Raw genomic sequence first — 17,420 nt, 5'->3', positions numbered from 1 at the left:
CCATCTGTGGTCTATATGAATGATGGAATTGGTATTGAAATTTTACATGAAATCATTTAAAGAAATGTTTATAAATTATTAGTCTAAATTGGTTATATTTCCATGAATTATGTTATGGATTTTCTTTGCACTAGCTTACCCTTGCTTTTCGTGTTGTGTTTGAACTGCGATGACTGTACTATGTACACGAGCAGATGACCATACAGGTGCAGGAGAGCCTTTGAGGTTTCAGAGTTTATTTTGAGCTATGGATATGTAAATATTTATATTTCTATAAATCCTAATCATGTATTATGAATGTTTTGAAAAACTCCAAGTTTGTATAGAAACGGGTATAACTTTTATTGTATTAGTTATATGTAAATTATGGGGTGTTACAAATCTTATCTTTTAAAACCTAGAATCTTCTTCCTCTAGTCAACCTTACTTATAATCTCTCTCTTATTTCTTCTTCTTTGTCATTATTTATTATACTTCTTGTCTTTATTACATTATTGTTCCCGTATGCCAATACAGTCCCACATCGTTCAGGAATCGAGGCCAAGGGCAGTTTATATACTCCCTTCACCCTTCGAGGCGCCTTTTAAGGACAAAACCGTGACGGAGCACCGACCTCCAAAGCACCGACCTTCACCCTCGAATGCGGTGATTGACCCTAGCGATGCTGTCCAACGACTTGAGGTCGGAACAATTATGCTCCTCTTCTTCATCTTTATTTATATCAATTACTCACCACCTATGTGCTATACATCCAAATTTATCACATTTTATTTTTAATAATATTATTACAAAAGTCCTTTTACCATTTATGATTTGTTTTCATTATGCAAAATCCCAATTTCTCAATCAATAGCTTTTATAAACTATTTTAAATCAAAACAACTCTCAAACTCCAAAACTCCACTTAACACGAGTTAATTTCATAAATACCATATTTTCGAAATTATTATCACATACAAAAAAATTCAGATCAATCAAACTGCTATTGCATTTCATTCATCTAAATCATATATTATATTATTTCACATTGTACCGCCCTGGTGGTCGGGTGTGATGACGTGGCATCCTGCTACAGTGTAGGCGTGTTGACAAGGCGCCAGGTTGGCAGATAGGAAGGAAGTCGGGAGGCACGTGTAGTCGCCGATTCTTAAGTTGGCGTGTTCCGAATTCCAGTTTGCCAGAATAGGCGATCGCCAGGTTGAAGATGAAGTCGCCAGATGTAGACTCAGGCGACCAAGCAGTCGGAGATCGCCAGAACAAGCACATCGCCGAAGACGAAAGAGAAGCAGATTATGAAGGCGGCCGGCGAGACCACAGGGAAGGTGTATGAAGGCCCTAACTCGCCAATTTACAGTAGAGATCGCACTCCTAAGTTTGCTATGCACTGGGCAGTACCATGCATACGTAACTTAGCCAAAATGAGAGTAGAAGCAGCGCCAAGTCAGGGAGCCTCCAGATGATGGCACGTGTACGGTTGGATGCGGGCCACGTGTCCAAGTCTGCAACTGCCAGGAGAGAGAAAGTCACCAGGTATATAAGAGCTCTTAACAAACTTTCTGAGGTACGCACGTTCAGTTCATACACTTTACGCTTGCGAGTGAGAGAGGATTTGCACGGTTCTCGTTCTTAGTATTTGGTGATACCGTCACTGACTTGAGCGTCGGAGTGCGATCGGCCGCAGCGGCGCCGTATCGTCTCTTTGCAGGTTCTTGAGATAGATCCCGAGGAGGAACGGAGGTGAGAAGCGGTGCGCACGTCGATCCTTTGACGAGGCATTCTCCAGCGCTCCGGTCAACAGGCAGGATCATCAGGCGCCCACCGTGGGGCCGTGTAAAGCTTGCTCCCATCCACAGTGTGAGTTCGTGGAAGTTTTCGAGGTTTTCGGCGTGATTGTGTGCTGGTGCAACCGTCGTTCGTAGTTTCTTTGAGTTTCGTTCGGTGAAGTTTGCGTTTTGAACCGTTCGTTTGGCTTTTCGATCGGTGGATTCGAGTTCTTTCGTTTGCTTGGTTGATTCGCGGGGAAACGGTGGTTTTTGGTGAAGCTGTGGTTTTCTTCGAAGGTTTGCGGTGTTCTTGGGTTCTTGCGCAGTTTCTTAAGTTTTCTCCGATTGATCGCTGATTCGATCGTGGTTGAAGTGTTGTTTGCTGTATTTCTGTGGTTCGCTGAAGTTAATGAGAAAAATGAGAAGCAATCGTTCCAGTCCCGTGGCGCCTGTCGCAGCTGAAGGCGACGCCGCCATGACCATGGCGCAGATGGCAGAGATGATGCGCTCGTTGCAGGCAACTGTGGAAGCCTCGCGCGTCGAGCAGGCAAGGATACATGAGGACCTGGTCGCCTCTCGCGCCAGGAACGAGGAGCTCAGCAAGGTAACTGAGGAGCTGCGTCGAGCTCTTCAGGAGCAGCAGGGACGTTCTTCTGCTGAAGAGGTGGCACCGTCTACGCCACCTCGTGTTTTCCCAATGCCTTTTGTTCAGGCGATTACCGACACGCTTATTCCCACGAGCGTGGTTCCGGTTAAAGCTGTTTTTACCGACGTGGAGGATCCAGAGGCTCATCTGACTACGTTCCACACGCAGATGATGCTGTCGGGAGGGTCAGACGCCGTCTACTGCAAGATGTTCGTGAGTACGCTCCAGGGAACGGCGATGGAGTGGTTTGTGAGCCTGCCTAATGGCCACATAACCAATTTTCAACAATTCTCGAAAATCTTTGTCGAGCAGTACATTGTGAATAAGGCACCGCCGAGGGTGTCCTATAATCTGTTTGATATAAGGCAGTACCATGGGGAGTCCCTCAGAGACTACCTCAATCGCTTCGGAGCGCAGATGGTCAGATCGCCGGCCAAGGATGAAGAAATGCTGGTCTATGCCTTCAAGAAGGGCGTGCAGCCAAGGCCATTCTGCGAGGCCTTGATCAGGGCTCATCCAGCGACGTTTGCTGAAGTCAGGCGACTTGCGGTGGCCCACATCGCCGACGAGAGTGAGGTCGCCGAGAAGAGAGGCAGCGTGGCTCCCGCCAGACCACGCGCCCAGACCAGGATCCAGCCGCAGAGGGTGCTGGAAACGGCGGCGGCGGCCAGGAAAGACCAAAGGACTCGCTATCCTTACGATAGGAGGAATAAGGGAAGAAGCCAAGCGCGCCAACAACCAGCACGCCGGGAATACAATCGCCCGCCTAAGCACAAATTTGTCATGGGACTAGCGGACCTGATCGCTATCCCTAACATATCTGCTAGGTTGAAGGCGCCCGAGAAGGTGGGAGACAAGGTGCTGGGGTCAAAGTCGGACGCCTGGTGCGAGTTCCACCAGTGTTTTGGCCACAACCTGGACTCGTGTTTGTCTTTAGGATACCAGCTCGACGATCTGGTTAAGAGCGGGTTCCTAAACGACTATCTGCTGGATAGAAGGACGGGGGGAGCGTCGAGTTCCCAGCCAGCAGGTGGAGAAGCCCAGCAACACGAGATGCCAATCCACGGGGAGATCCACACCATTGCAGGGGGTTTCTCAGGTGGTGGATGCACCGCATCGCAGAGGAAAAAGTATGCGCGATCGGTGATGGCAGTGGACATGTTTGAAGATCACTCGCCGGAGGTGGACATTACGTTCACAAAGCAGGATCTTCGGGACGTTGTGCCTCATGACAACGATCCCATAGTTATTTCGTTGATAACAGCAGGGAGGAAGGTCCACCGAGTTCTGGTGGACCAAGGAAGCTCGGCAGACGTGATGTTCTGGCCGACTTTCACGCAGCTGGAATTGCCCCTTGACCAGCTAAGGCCCTATGGAGGGTGCTTATATGGATTCGCTGGTGACCAGGTGGAGGTCAGGGGGTACATTGAGCTGAGAACCACGTTTACAGATGAGGCCGGGTCGAGGACGGAGAAAATCAAGTACCTCATCGTAAACGCCCCTTCAACGTATAACATCCTGTTGGGTAGGCCCACTCTTAACAGGATAGGCGCCATTCCATCGACTCGGCACATGAAGGTGAAGCTGCCGTCCATGGAAGGGGTGGTGATCACGATCAAGTCTGATCAGAAAGAAGCGAAAAGGTGCTATGAGAATAGCCTAAAAAGCAAAAGATCAGTGAGGTATGTAACAACCACCCCACCTCCCGGTGTGAAGCCCAGACCGCCGGTAACAGAGGAGGCCGCTGGAAGGGATGTAGAGATGATAGACGCTGAGCTAGGGGAGAGGAATGCTGGCCTAGAAGAGGAAGAGGCGCGGAATCGCCCCGAGGAAGCGAGGGAATTGGGAATCGCCAAGGCGGTGATCGCCAGAGAATCCAGGCCCAAACCTGTCGAGCAGTGGCTCGAGAAGGAGATCGGAGGGAAAGTTTTCAAGCTCGGAAGATCTCTGGAGGTCGATCTCCAGGACCAGATAGCCAAGGTGATTGAGCGGCATCTGGACGCGTTTGCTTGGTCCGCTTCGGACATGCCCGGGATCGATCCCGACTTCTTGTGCCATCATCTGGCGATGGACAACATGGTGAGACCGGTGCGACAAAGGAGAAGAAAATTCAATGAAGAGAGGAGGCAGGCGATCAGGGACGAAACACAGAAACTCCTCGCTGCAGGCCACATCAGGGAAGTCCAGTACCCTGAATGGTTGGCAAATGTCGTACTGGTGAAGAAGAGTAACGGAAAATGGCGCATGTGCGTCGATTTCACCGATCTGAACAAAGTTTGCCCAAAGGATTCGTATCCTTTACCAAGCATTGATGCCCTGGTTGATAGTGCTGCAGGGTGCAAGCTGCTGAGTTTCCTGGATGCCTTCTCGGGCTATAATCAGATCAAGATGCATCCCATGGATGAAGAAAAAACAGCCTTCATGACGGAGAGGTCGTGCTACTGCTATAAGGTGATGCCGTTTGGGCTGAAGAACGCGGGGGCCACGTACCAGAGGTTGATGGATCGAGTACTTGCACCGATGCTGGGAAGGAACGTGCAAGCCTACGTCGATGACATGGTCGTGACCTCGCAGGAGAAAAGCAAGCACGTTGCGGACTTGGAAGAATTGTTCACGACGATCGCCAAGTTCAAGTTAAAACTCAACCCGGAGAAATGCATTTTCGGCGTGGAGGCTGGAAAGTTCTTGGGTTTTCTCTTGACTGAAAGGGGGATAGAAGCCAACCCAGACAAGTGCGCCGCCATCTTGGCGATGAGAAGCCCGGCTAAAGTGAAAGAAGTCCAGCAGCTGACAGGTCGGATGGCAGCCCTATCTCGCTTCGTGTCAGCTAACGGAGAAAAGGGGCATCCCTATTTCCAATGTCTGCGGCGCAACAACAAGTTCGCTTGGACGAAAGAATGCGAGGAAGCTTTCGTCAAGCTAAAAGAGTATCTGGCGAGCCCGCCGGTTCTGTGCAAACCGCTGGCGGGAATCCCTCTCAGGTTGTATTTCGCTGTGACTGAGAGGGCGGTGAGTGCGGTGCTCGCCCAGGATCAAGATCAGGCTCAGAAGCCTATTTATTTTGTGAGCAAGGTGTTGCAGGGCCCAGAAACGAGATATCAGGCCCTGGAGAAGGCTGCGCTGGCTGTGGTGTTTTCGGCGAGGAGGTTGCGCCACTACTTCCACAGTTTCACAATACTGGTGATGACTGACCTGCCCATCCAGAAGGTCTTGAAGAAACCTGACGTTGCGGGAAGAATGGTGAAGTGGGCAGTGGAGTTGTCAGAATTCGACATTAAATATGAGCCCCAAGGCCCGATCAAGGGGCAAATCTTTGCGGATTTTGTGGTCGAGCTCTCATCAGAGGCGACGCGGGTTGAAGGAGACGGTTTCCGTTGGGTACTCTCGGTGGATGGATCGTCGAACCAGCAGGGTAGCGGTGCTGGAGTCATACTGGAAGGGCCCAACGGCATGCTGATTGAGCAATCCTTGAGGTTTGCCTTTAAAGCCAGCAACAATCAAGCAGAGTACGAGGCGCTGATCGCCGGGATTTTGCTGGCCAAGGAAATGGGAGCTAGGGTGCTGATGGCTAAGAGTGACTCGCTGCTAGTCACAGGGCAAGTAACAGGCGAGTTCCAGGCTAAAGATCCACAAATGGCGGCTTACTTGGCGTATGTGCAGGAATTGAAGAGTTCCTTTGCCTCTTTTGAAGTAGTGCATGTGCCCCGAGAGCAGAATGCCCGAGCTGACTTACTTGCTAAGCTCGCCAGCTCAGGCAAGGGGGGTAGGCAGAGGACGGTGATTCAAGAAACTCTGAAGACGCCGAGGGCATTTGTAGCAGATCACCTGGTCCTTCAGATAAGCAGGTCGACGGAGAGAGCAGCGAGAAGCCATAAGTCTTTGACGCAAGAAACCCTGAGATCGCCGAGAGTTAGAGCATGTCGAGGAGAGAAGGTGGACGTGATGCAGGTCTGCGCCGCCCATGAGCCAGACACTTGGATAACACAGTACAAGCGGTGCTTGGCAGATGGCCTCCTCCCGCTAGATCCAACAGAAGCTAGGAAGGTAAAGAAAAATTCCAGCAAGTATACATTGATTAATGGCGATCTGTACAGGTTTGGGTTCACTCACCCACTCCTGGAATGTATACACGGCGAGAAGTGCACGAGAATTATGGCAGAGCTCCACGAAGGTATATGTGGAAGCCACGTCGGGGGTCGAGCTCTGGCCGCGAGGACTCTCCGTGCAGGCTACTACTGGCCATCTATGAGAGAAGATTGCAAGAAGTATGCCCAGTGCTGCAAACAATGCCAGCAGCACGCCGATTGGCATAAGGCACCTCCCGAGGAGTTGAAGTCGATCTATAGCCCTTGGCCGTTTCATACTTGGGGAATCGACATCCTGGGACCTTTCCCGCTGGCGATCAGGCAAATGAAGTACTTTTGTGGTGGCGATTGAGTACTTCACCAAGTGGATTGAAGCAGAACCAGTGGCCCAGATCACCGCACACAAGATCGAAGGTTTTGTATGGAAGAACATCGTGTGCCGGTTTGGAGTGCCTAAGCGCCTGGTGTCAGATAATGGGACGCAGTTTGCAAGCCACCTGTTGAAGAAGCTTTGCGAAGGGGTGGGAATTCAACAAGTGTTTGCATCCGTCAATCACCCTCAAACAAATGGCCAGGTGGAATCAGCTAATCGGGTGTTGTTGAGAGGTTTGAAGAGAAGGCTTGAGAAAGCCAAGGGAAGTTGGGCTGAGGAGGTGCCCCGTATAGTTTGGGCGTACCACACCACCGAGCAGTCAGGAACCCATGAGACCCCGTTCAGCTTGGTCTATGGGTGTGACGCCATGATTCCGGTGGAGATCCAGGAGAGCTCGCCGAGATTCCAGAACTTTGTAGAGGAAGACTCGAATGAAGAGAGAAGGCTGAACCTGGATCTGCTGGATGAAGTCAGGGAAGAGGCGAGGCTGAAGGCTGAGGCGGTAAAGAGGAGGATCGAGCGAAGATACAACTCAAAGGTGATGCCAAGGCAGTTTAGAGAAGGCGATCTGGTGATGAGGAAGGCCCACCAGTACGAGATGGAGAATAAACTATCACCCAAGTGGACTGGACCGTTCAGAATAACCGAGGCGCTCGGGAACGGAGCCTACCGCTTAGAGACGCTGGAAGGAGGGGCGATTCCTCGCACCTGGAACGCCACACACCTGAAGTTGTACTATAGTTAAGAGCTTTGTAAGTAAAGACAAACACAATGTTATATTACAATGTCTCTGTTAAAACAGTTTGAAGGGGGCGCTCTTTTTTCCCTAAGGAGGGTTTTTAATGAGGCCACCCAATAAAAGAAGAGTTTTCGAAGTATAAGGTGTTTTCAGATTGCATGTGTGCTATTTTCAAAAGTTTTGAAGAAAGACCTTGTCATTTGTACATGATTTAAGGCAAGAAAAGATATATCGCGTGCTTTCTAAAAGGTTTTAAGTCCTCATCGTTTCCCGGCGATTAGAGGCACCAGTTAAGTTTTAAGTCCTCATCGTTTTTCGGCGATTGGAGGCACCAGTTAAGTTTTAAGTCCTCATCGTTTTTCGGCAATTGGAGGCACCAGTTAAGTTTTAAGTCCTCATCGTTTTTCGGCGATTGGAGGCACCAGTTAAGTTTTTAAAGTCCTCATCGTCTTTCGGCGATCGGAGGCACCAGAGGAAAGACCTCAACGCTCTCGCGCGTCCTGAGGCAAGTTAAAGACCTCCTCGCCGTCGAGCGAGTGCAGGCGAGAAAGTGAAAAAGTCCTCCGTGTTTCTGGGAGCGAGAAGATGTAACTCCTGGGGCAACGTAGAGGCAAGTTAAAGACCTCCTCGCCGTCGAGCGAATGCAGGCGAGAAAGGTCCTCAGTGCATCCAGGGGGGAGGAGATGTACACCCTGGGCAAGTTGAGGCACCAGATAAAGTCCTTATCGCCGTTGTGCGAGCTAAGGCCAGTTAAAGACATCCTCGCCGTCGAGCGAGTGCAGGCGAGAAAGAGAAAGGTCCTCAGTGCGTCCAGGGGGGAGGAGATGTACACCCTGGGCAAGTTGAGGCACCAAATAAAGTCCTTCTCGCCGTTGAGCGAGTTCAGGCGAGTCAAAAGACCTTCTCGCCGTTGAGCGAGTTCAGGCGAGTTAAAGACCTTCTCGCTTATGTGCGAGCATAGGCAAGATAAAATCCTTCTCGTCTTGAACGAGTTCAGGTATGGCGAAGAGGGTGGAAGAGGTTTGAAAGGTGGCTAAGGTAGGTTCGAAGAGAACGCCTAGTCTGCCGGTCTTTTGCTCTTAAGTTCAGGGGGGCAAAGGAAGATCCCAAAGGGCGTTTCTACCCCGGATAAAGAAGCGATTGCCAAAGCATGAGGCTAGGAAAAGCTGGTGTTACCAAGAGGTCTTGGCGATCGGGAAAGGTTCAAACACGGCGAGAAGATTGAAAGACTTGTTTGATAAAGCAGGTCGAGTGGGACGTCATTTGAGCCAATGATTTAGTTACAGTTCGTTGCTTGGAAGGTATTCTTATGATAAGGTTAGTGCCTCAAGAGTACAAGTTGTTTAAAGTGGTTATTGCTTAATTTTGAAGTGGTTCGAAGCAGTTACAGTCAAAAGGTTGTGTTTGCGAAATTGTTAAGTTAAGCTCGACAAGGTTAAACATACAAAGAAGGCTAAAGCGCTCAAAAGGAGTCAGGGGAGAGAATATCCAAGTTTTGCGATTGAAATAAGTATCCGTTCAAAACACATATGCACGAGTTTTTGTTACAAGGTATATACAAGCAAAATTATAAAGTAGCAGATGAGGTGGAATTGGTTGAGTCTTCGCGGGAACGACCTTTCCATCTACCACTTCGTTGTTTAACGACACCATGCTGAGGTCGAGATCAGGGAATAGGCATGCGAATTGTTCCCGAGCGGCTTCGAATCCAGCAACCAGAATCTGAGCAGAGCTTAACTTAAGTTCGTCAATTTGCCCTTGAAGTTCTTCAACCTGTTTCTTGAGCTCCTTGTTCTGCTGCTCCAGCTCTTCGACCTGTTTTCGGAGTTGTTCGTTGGTCTCTTGAGCATGAAGAAGGTCGTCAGCAACCTTCTTGGATTCCGTTTGAGCTTGGGTCAACTCGGCAGCCATCTTCCCTTTTTCCTTGTTTGCCTCGGCGAGATCAGCCATGGCGACGTCCCTCGCTTTTTCTACTTGCCCAAGTAGCTTCTCGCGATCGATTGACCTTTGCTCCAGTTTTTGTACCTTATCGGCACTAGCTTGAATGTGAGCCTCCAGGTCGCTCGCCTTGGTGCGCAGAGGCACGATTTTGCTTTCTAGCTCAACTTTCTCTTGGGCAAGATCATGAATTCTGCGGCGGAGGTCGGTGGCCTCCTGGCGCGCCAATCTGAGCTCGGTGCTCATCGCGTCTTCTACTCGGGAGTGTTCCATCTCCGCGAGCGTCAGATTGGCAGACAACTTCTCCACCTCGAGCCTCATAGTGCTATTGTCGGTCTTGAGGTTGAAGAGTTCATCTTGAAGCCTCCTGGTGGAGCTCTCCACAGCCCTCGTTATGATCGATGGGATATCCTCTACTATGTTTTTCAGTTTAGCAGTCAGAGGTTCCCACATCCTTGTGACCTCGAGGGAAAGGTTTGCGGCTTGGAGAGGCGCCAGGGGGGCTTGTTGAGGGTTCTCGCCGCCACCTTCCTTAGCAATATTTTCAGTGGTAGCTTCCTGGCGTGGCGACGCAATCGGGGATTCGGTAATTAGGATTGGAGAGGTATGAGCGACCTCATCCCCGATTGGAACGATTCCTGCAGCTGAAGTGTTTGAAGGGGGGCCCCCTCCTGCTGACATATGTGGCGTAGAGGCGCTCGGGGGGTCCTCCAAGAAATTTGGCTCTTGGGCCTCAGCTGCAGGTGGCGCAGTGGCCAATGGAACTGCTTGGACTGGTGATGAAGGGGCTTGTGGTGTTGGCGATGAGGGAGGAGGAGCAGGCGTTGATGGTGGTGGTGAGGTTGGAAGAAGGGGTTGAGCAGGTGGAGAAGATGGTGCCACACTCTTCCTTTTCGTGACAAGGCCATCCTCTGTGACCTCGTCGTCCTCTTCTTCCTCCTCTTGGACGATTTGGGGGGCTTTCCGTTTTGGCCTCTTAAGGACCAGTTTCTTGCGCTGGGTGGGTTCCTTGGGCGGTGATCGCCCATGAACGATAGCCTTCTCGACCGCCGAGTTGGGAACCGTCTGGGAACCGGTCGCCAACCCGTGGTTTCGGGCGAGCGCCTTTAAGTCGGCGAGCATGTTCTTACCCAACATGGTGTCTGCATGAAACGAAAGTGCATGAGTTAGCTCAGAGAAGAAAAAGATAAGTGCATGAGGTAATGAAACAGCAAAACAGGTATATGCAGAAAAGGTAAAACCAAAGTCTTGTGCGTATCGCACAAGACGCCCAGAAGCAGTATCAGAAGCAATATCAAAACAAGAGTGTAGCGTCCTAACCTATTAGGAATTCCAACTGGTCCTTGAAGAACTCGAAGGAGATCAGGGTGGGGGTCAGGAATGTTATGTTGGCATCTGCCACCCTCTTCCATAATAGACAGAGGTCTCGGTCCAAAGCTCCCATGCTATCAGGACTTCTGGGCCTCCTGAAGCAGCTCTTGGACTCTTTTTTCCCCTTGTCCACCCAGTACAAGGGAAAGCCGTCGAGAAGGGAAGTGTCTTTATCGTTTGCGCGTACTTGGATGAACTTCCCCTTCCCGTCTTTGTACGATTGCTGGAAGATGGTAAAAATGGATCTCCCAGCAATGGCATTCAGGCTGACCCACGGGCGGTCTCCTGGGTGTTTGGCCTCAAACAGGAACAAAAACACGTCCACCGACGCGGGCAACCCCAGGTGGGCGCACGTTATTTCAAAGGCTCGAACAAACGCCCAGCTGTTGGGGTGAAGCTGGGCGGCAGCGATGTTGAGCTCGGTCAAGAGTTCCCTCTCGAATCGGGTGAGAGGGAACCTGAGTTTGACCTTCTTGAAGAAAGTGGTGTAGACAAAGCAAAAGGGCCCGTCGGCGCTTACTTTGTCATCGGCACACACTGGCAGAGCGGCGGGGCAAGGCAGCACCATCATCCTCTCGTCGTGCTCCTTGTGAAACGATTGATAGGCCTCGTCCCCCTTAGTCAACCGCAGAACTGCTCCCGCAGTGTTCACCGACGAGGTCTCCTTTAGAAGGGTTGGGTTAGCCCAGGGGTATAGAGTTTTGAAGTCTGGCAGAGGGACGGGGGCTCCTCCAGCGTTAGATGGAGTCGCCTGAGCCAGGGCAGTTTGGGAAGATGCAGGCCTCTCAGCCTGCGAAGAGGAAGCACCACGAACTTGTGTTGAGTCGTGTGCTTGTGAAGGAGGGTTTCGCGCTGATGGAGGGGGGTTCGGGGTAATCTTGGTGCGAGTCATGATAGCAACTGCAAAGGAAGAAGAAAGAAAAAAAAAATAATCAGGAGGGTTACAAAGGCTGACTCGATCATAGAAGGAAGGTGAAAGACGAACGAATGTGAGTTCGTTGCGACGATCGACAAAGCCCTAAGTTACGCAGAAGGAGAAATGGAAAAACAACCCACAGCGTATGCACCAGGCAGTTACAGGATGATGCAAATCGGTGAAAATGCAAGGAAACCCAGCAGATGAAGGAAAGTAGTTACCTTTCGATGATCAGGAAGACGGTGAAGGAAGGTGGTGATCTAGGGCGTTGAAGAGCGTCGAGAGTTTTCGCAGAGGGAAGTGAGAGCGTTTGCAAGCACGAAGAAGGTGATGGAACAGTGGAGCGTAATGGGTTTAAGGGTTTTCGAAATAAGTTAGGAAGCGCTAACGGCAGATGAAGAGAGCCGTTGATGAAGCCACGTGTCGAACGATGGGTGAAGGCTTTGGTGGAGCGTCAGAGCAGCAGAAAGTACAATCGCTTGGAATTCTGCGTCAGTGCCACGTAGATCGGCGTTAACGAAGGCTCTTTCAGTCTTTTCGCTAGACAAGTCTTCGCTTAAAACTGGGGGGCTTGTGTACCGCCCTGGTGGTCGGGTGTGATGACGTGGCATCCTGCTACAGTGTAGGCGTGTTGACAAGGCGCCAGGTTGGCAGATAGGAAGGAAGTCGGAAGGCACGTGTAGTCGCCGATTGTTAAGTTGGCGTGTTCCGAATTCCAGTTTGCCAGAATAGGCGATCGCCAGGTTGAAGATGAAGTCGCCAGATGTAGACTCAGGCGACCAAGCAGTCGGAGATCGCCAGAACAAGCACATCGCCGAAGACGAAAGAGAAGCAGATTATGAAGGCGGTCGGCGAGACCACAGGGAAGGTGTATGAAGGCCCTAACTCGCCAGTTTCCAGTAGAGATCGCACTCCTAAGTTTGCTATGCACTGGGCAGTACCATGCATACGTAACTTAGCCAAAATGAGAGTAGAAGCAGCGCCAAGTCAGGGAGCCTCCAGATGATGGCACGTGTACGGTTGGATGCGGGCCACGTGTCCAAGTCTGCAACTGCCAGGAGAGAGAAAGTCACCAGGTATATAAGAGCTCTTAACAAACTTTCTGAGGTACGCACGTTCAGTTCATACACTTTACGCTTGCGAGTGAGAGAGGATTTGCACGGTTCTCGTTCTTAGTATTTGGTGATACCGTCACTGACTTGAGCGTCGGAGTGCGATCGGCCGCAGCGGCGCCGTATCGTCTCTTTGCAGGTTCTTGAGATAGATCCCGAGGAGGAACGGAGGTGAGAAGCGGTGCGCACGTCGATCCTTTGACGAGGCATTCTCCAGCGCTCCGGTCAACAGGCAGGATCAATCAAAATACTATTGCATTTCATTCATCTAAATCATATATTATTTCACATCAATCAAACTACTATTGCATTTCATTCATCTAAATCATATATTATACTGAATAAATGTTAAATTGTTAACTTCTAGAACATCACAAAAGTTAAAAATTCTCAAACCTTACATTATTAGTATTTCTTCTTAATCAAATCATTATCACATTTCAAATTAAAAATTTTAAAAAAATAGAATCAATACTAAGGAAATAAATACTTATATAAAAAAAATTCTATTAAAACTATTTTGATTTGCTGGTGACTACATCTATAAGGATATAATTTTTCTAAAGAATAAATAACTTTAAAACTCAAACACTCGAAGAAAAATTAGAATTTTAGAGAAAGTAAATTCTTATAAATAAAAAAATAGAAAAATTATAATTCTTGATCCTGCCGGTTGACCTAGCGTAAAAGCGTTGCCTCGTCACGAACGTCCTCACTAGCTTGACTCCACGTGGCTCTCAAGTTCGCACCACAGAAAATCTCTCTGAGAACCTGAAAACACAAGGTGGCGCCTCTGCGGCCGGTGGCGCTCCGACGCTCAAGTCAGTAACAAGAACACCCAAAAACTCAAAGAAAATATGCCATGTAGAACCGTACTAAAGGCATACAACCCTAGCAAAATGAGCCGTAATGAAAACGTACCTCTGCAAATTCTGTTAAGTTTACCTTTATAGTTAGGTTTCTTCTCTCTCCAGGCCGTTATGCTTTTGGACGCGTGGCTCGCATCTAGCCCTGCACGTGTTGACATCTGGGCTGGGACAGCAGGTAGCGCCCAGCCCTACACGTGTCATCATCTCAGCTAGGATAGCTTGAGCGTCATTTCTCAATTGCATCCAACCTTACACGTGTCATCATCTGGATTGGAATAACAGGTAGCATCCAACCCTACATGTGTCGTCATCTAGGTTGAGGCAACTTGAGCGTCATTTATGTGTAGTAACCAGTCGCGCGGCTAAGTCCTCTACTCAAGGAATAAGCTAGCACGCGACATGCTCTAGAACACCACCTGACAAGGCGAGTATCGGGTGCAGCAAAGTGCACCATCTCTGTGATATCGCTTGTCGCTAATGGCACCCTCCTTATCACCGCGCCATGCATGTTCTGGCTGAGGAAACCTTGCCATCCACGAATGTCCACTCTGGGAATCCTGTCGCTGATAGGCAAGATGTTCCCTTCAACCCACACGCCCTTCACGCCCTATGCTGGCGCAACAATCACCTTACTGAAATTATACGCTTGAACTTACTCTTTTGAGCCTTCAGTAGCTTCAACTGAGTTTACTGGGAAATCCGGCGATGTGCTCCTCGCGGCGGCGTCGGACCACCTGATCTCCCATTGCCAAATACGTCGATGACAGATAAACCCGGCGACAGCCGATCATGTTCACTACAGAACGCCAGTTCCATGAACCGGCGACTACGCTCACCTCTGAACCATCCATCTTTCTCTTGCCCACGTGTTCCGCTGAGCACGCCCCACATAGTCACGTGCAAGACACGTCATCACACCCGATGACCTGGTCGGTACACAAGCCCCCCAGTCTCGAGCTGTGTCTTGTTCAGCGAGGAGACTAAAGAGGTTTAAATCCGGCGGCTTACGTGGCTTTGCGCGTTGGCGCTCATACTGTTCACTGACTAGACATTTCACCAACTTCTTCGATCATTCGACACGTGGGCTCATCAACGGCCATTATTCACTGTCGTTTGCGCTTCTCGCAACGTTCGAAACTCTTCGAAACTCTTAAACACTTCGTGCCATTTCACTGTTTCATTATCTTCTACCTCTCTTCAAACTCTCGAAACGCTCTAGAGAACGCTCTGATTCCCCCAACAACCATCTTTTTGAATATTCTTCTGATCATCTAAAGGTAACTTTTTTATCACTCCTACTGATATTTGCTGCATTTTAATCGGTTTGCATCATCCATTACCTGTCTGGAGCATATGTTGTGGGATGTTTTTCTCTGCTATGTTTTCTCTTTTCTGCGTTTAGGGTTTCTAAACCCTTCTCTGCGAGCCCCTCTTGTTCTTCCCTCTCCTCTTCTTCTGTCGAGTCTTTCTGTTTATGAACTCTCATACCTTTTCGTCTTCTTGCAGCTTCCACGATGACTTGTTCAAAAATCACCCCAAACCCTCCTTCATCTCCTCGCAACCTTCCGGCGAAAACCCGTAGGGCAAACCCTTCCTCTTCCCGCGACCCCCCAAGGGATCCCAACGTCCCTTCCGACCGAGTCGCGAGACCCGTGTCCTCTCATCCTAGCCAACCCCAACCAAACCCACCACAAACCAGCGCGATGGTGAAGCCTCTTCCAGATTACAAACGACTATACCCGTGGGCCTCCGCAACCCTGCTGGGTGAGACTTCATCCGTCAACTCCGATCGTGACATCCTTCGCCTCAAGAAAGGTGATAAGGAAAACCTCTCTTTCAGTAAAGAGCACGATGACAAAGTAGTTGTGCGGCCTTGTCCTCCCGGTGAGCCAATCTGCACCGACGATCAGGGGAGCGACGACGCCCCCTTCTGCTTCATATACACTACTATGTTCAAGAAGGTCAAGCTCCGGTTTCCCTTCTCACGCTTTGAGAGGGAGCTCCTGACCGAGCTCGACATAGCCCCCGCCCAGCTCCATCCCAACAGTTGGGCGTTCGTACGGGCTTACCAAATAATCTGCGCACACTTGGGACACCCCGCCTCGGTGGATGTGTTCCTTTACTTGTTTGAAGTGAAGAACCCGGGCGATCGTCTATGGGTCAGCCTTAATGGGGTCACTGGGAGGTCTATTCTCTCCATCTTCTAGCAATCCTATAAGGATTGGAAGGGGAAGTTCGTGCGTGTATGCTGCAGCGATCAAGACCCTTCCCTTCTCGACGGGTTCCCCTTGTACTAGGTGAACAAGGGGAAGAAGGAGTCAAGCTTCAGGAAGGCCAGGGGGCCAGAGAAAATGGGAGACGTCGACAAGGACTTGTGCGGCTTCTTGAAAAGAGTCGCCTCTTCCAACGTGGTTCTGCCCACTTCCGCCATCATCGCCTACGAGTTTCTCGAAGGCCAGCTAGACGTCCACATAGGTTTGTCCTTAAGTCCTTGAGTTCCCTTAGCTCATACTTGTATCGCCCTGCCTTTGCTTTGATGTTGCTGTTCTGACTTGTGTGTAGTTTTAACTTTCCCCATGCACTATCTTATATTGCTTATCTTTCTGTGCATCGTTAACTGCCGAAATTCTGTGTTGATTGGTAACTGTGGGCCACTAATGCAGATATGATGCTGGGGATGGATAGGATGGCTGAGCTATGCGTCATAGCCAAATCCCATAAGCTTGCGGCGGGCTCCCAAACGATCCCAAACTCTGTTGCGGAGGCCGCCGTCGCCCAGGGCCAATCTCCGCCAGCTGGTCCACCCACGGCTGCCGCTCTTCGAGCCCCCCAACGCAAGAAACTACCCCTCAAGAAGGCTAAGAGGAAAGCCCCCAGGGTAGTGTCAGACGAAGAGGCGGACGAAAACACCGAGGACGGGCTAGTCTGCAAAACGAAAAGGATGGTTGTGGTCGAGCCCCCAGCAATTGAGAGCGCCGCCCCAAACTTCATCGAGAACCCCCCAGCGCCTCCACACCATTCGAGTTCGCTGGGGATGCTCTCGTTTCAAACGCCTCAGTTGCTGAAGCCGCTCCTGAGCAACTTGCTGATACGCAAGCCTCCAACCCAGTCGCCGAATAACTCTCTGCCTCACTACCACGCCTCGAAGCTGCCCCCGCAATCCAACCTTGTGAGGGTGGTGGTGAGCACCAACCTCCGCCTCCTCCAGCAACCTCAAGCCTCCCAGCTGCTCTTCAAGAAGCATTGAAGTCCTTCACCGTGCGCCTAAGTGCCATGGTTGACGATTGTCTTCCCCAAATCGTCGGCGAAGGGCTCAAGGACTCTTTGGAGAAGTTTGAGCTCGATAACCGGATCAACCAGGAGGTGGCAAGCACCGCGAAAGCCGCAGCCGAGAAGACCAAATGCGACATGCTGATGCAAGGCCTCGAGTTTTCGCGGGTCGAAAATGCCCTCAAGGACGAGCTCCAAAGCGTGCGCAAAGACAACAAAGAACTGCGCAAGAAACTCCATGACAAACTCCAAGACGCCGTTGAGCTGGAGAATTGGATCGTCCCTCTGAGGGAGAAGATTGCCACGCTGGAGGAGGCAAAGGAAACTGATGCCCAAAA

The sequence above is a fragment of the Phaseolus vulgaris genome, unplaced genomic scaffold (genome assembly GCF_000499845.2).
Source record: "Phaseolus vulgaris cultivar G19833 unplaced genomic scaffold, P. vulgaris v2.0 scaffold_16, whole genome shotgun sequence".
NCBI classification, from domain to species: Eukaryota; Viridiplantae; Streptophyta; class Magnoliopsida; order Fabales; family Fabaceae; genus Phaseolus; species Phaseolus vulgaris.
The sequence above is the reverse complement of the archived record's forward strand: the minus strand, read 5'-3'. Positions refer to the sequence as shown.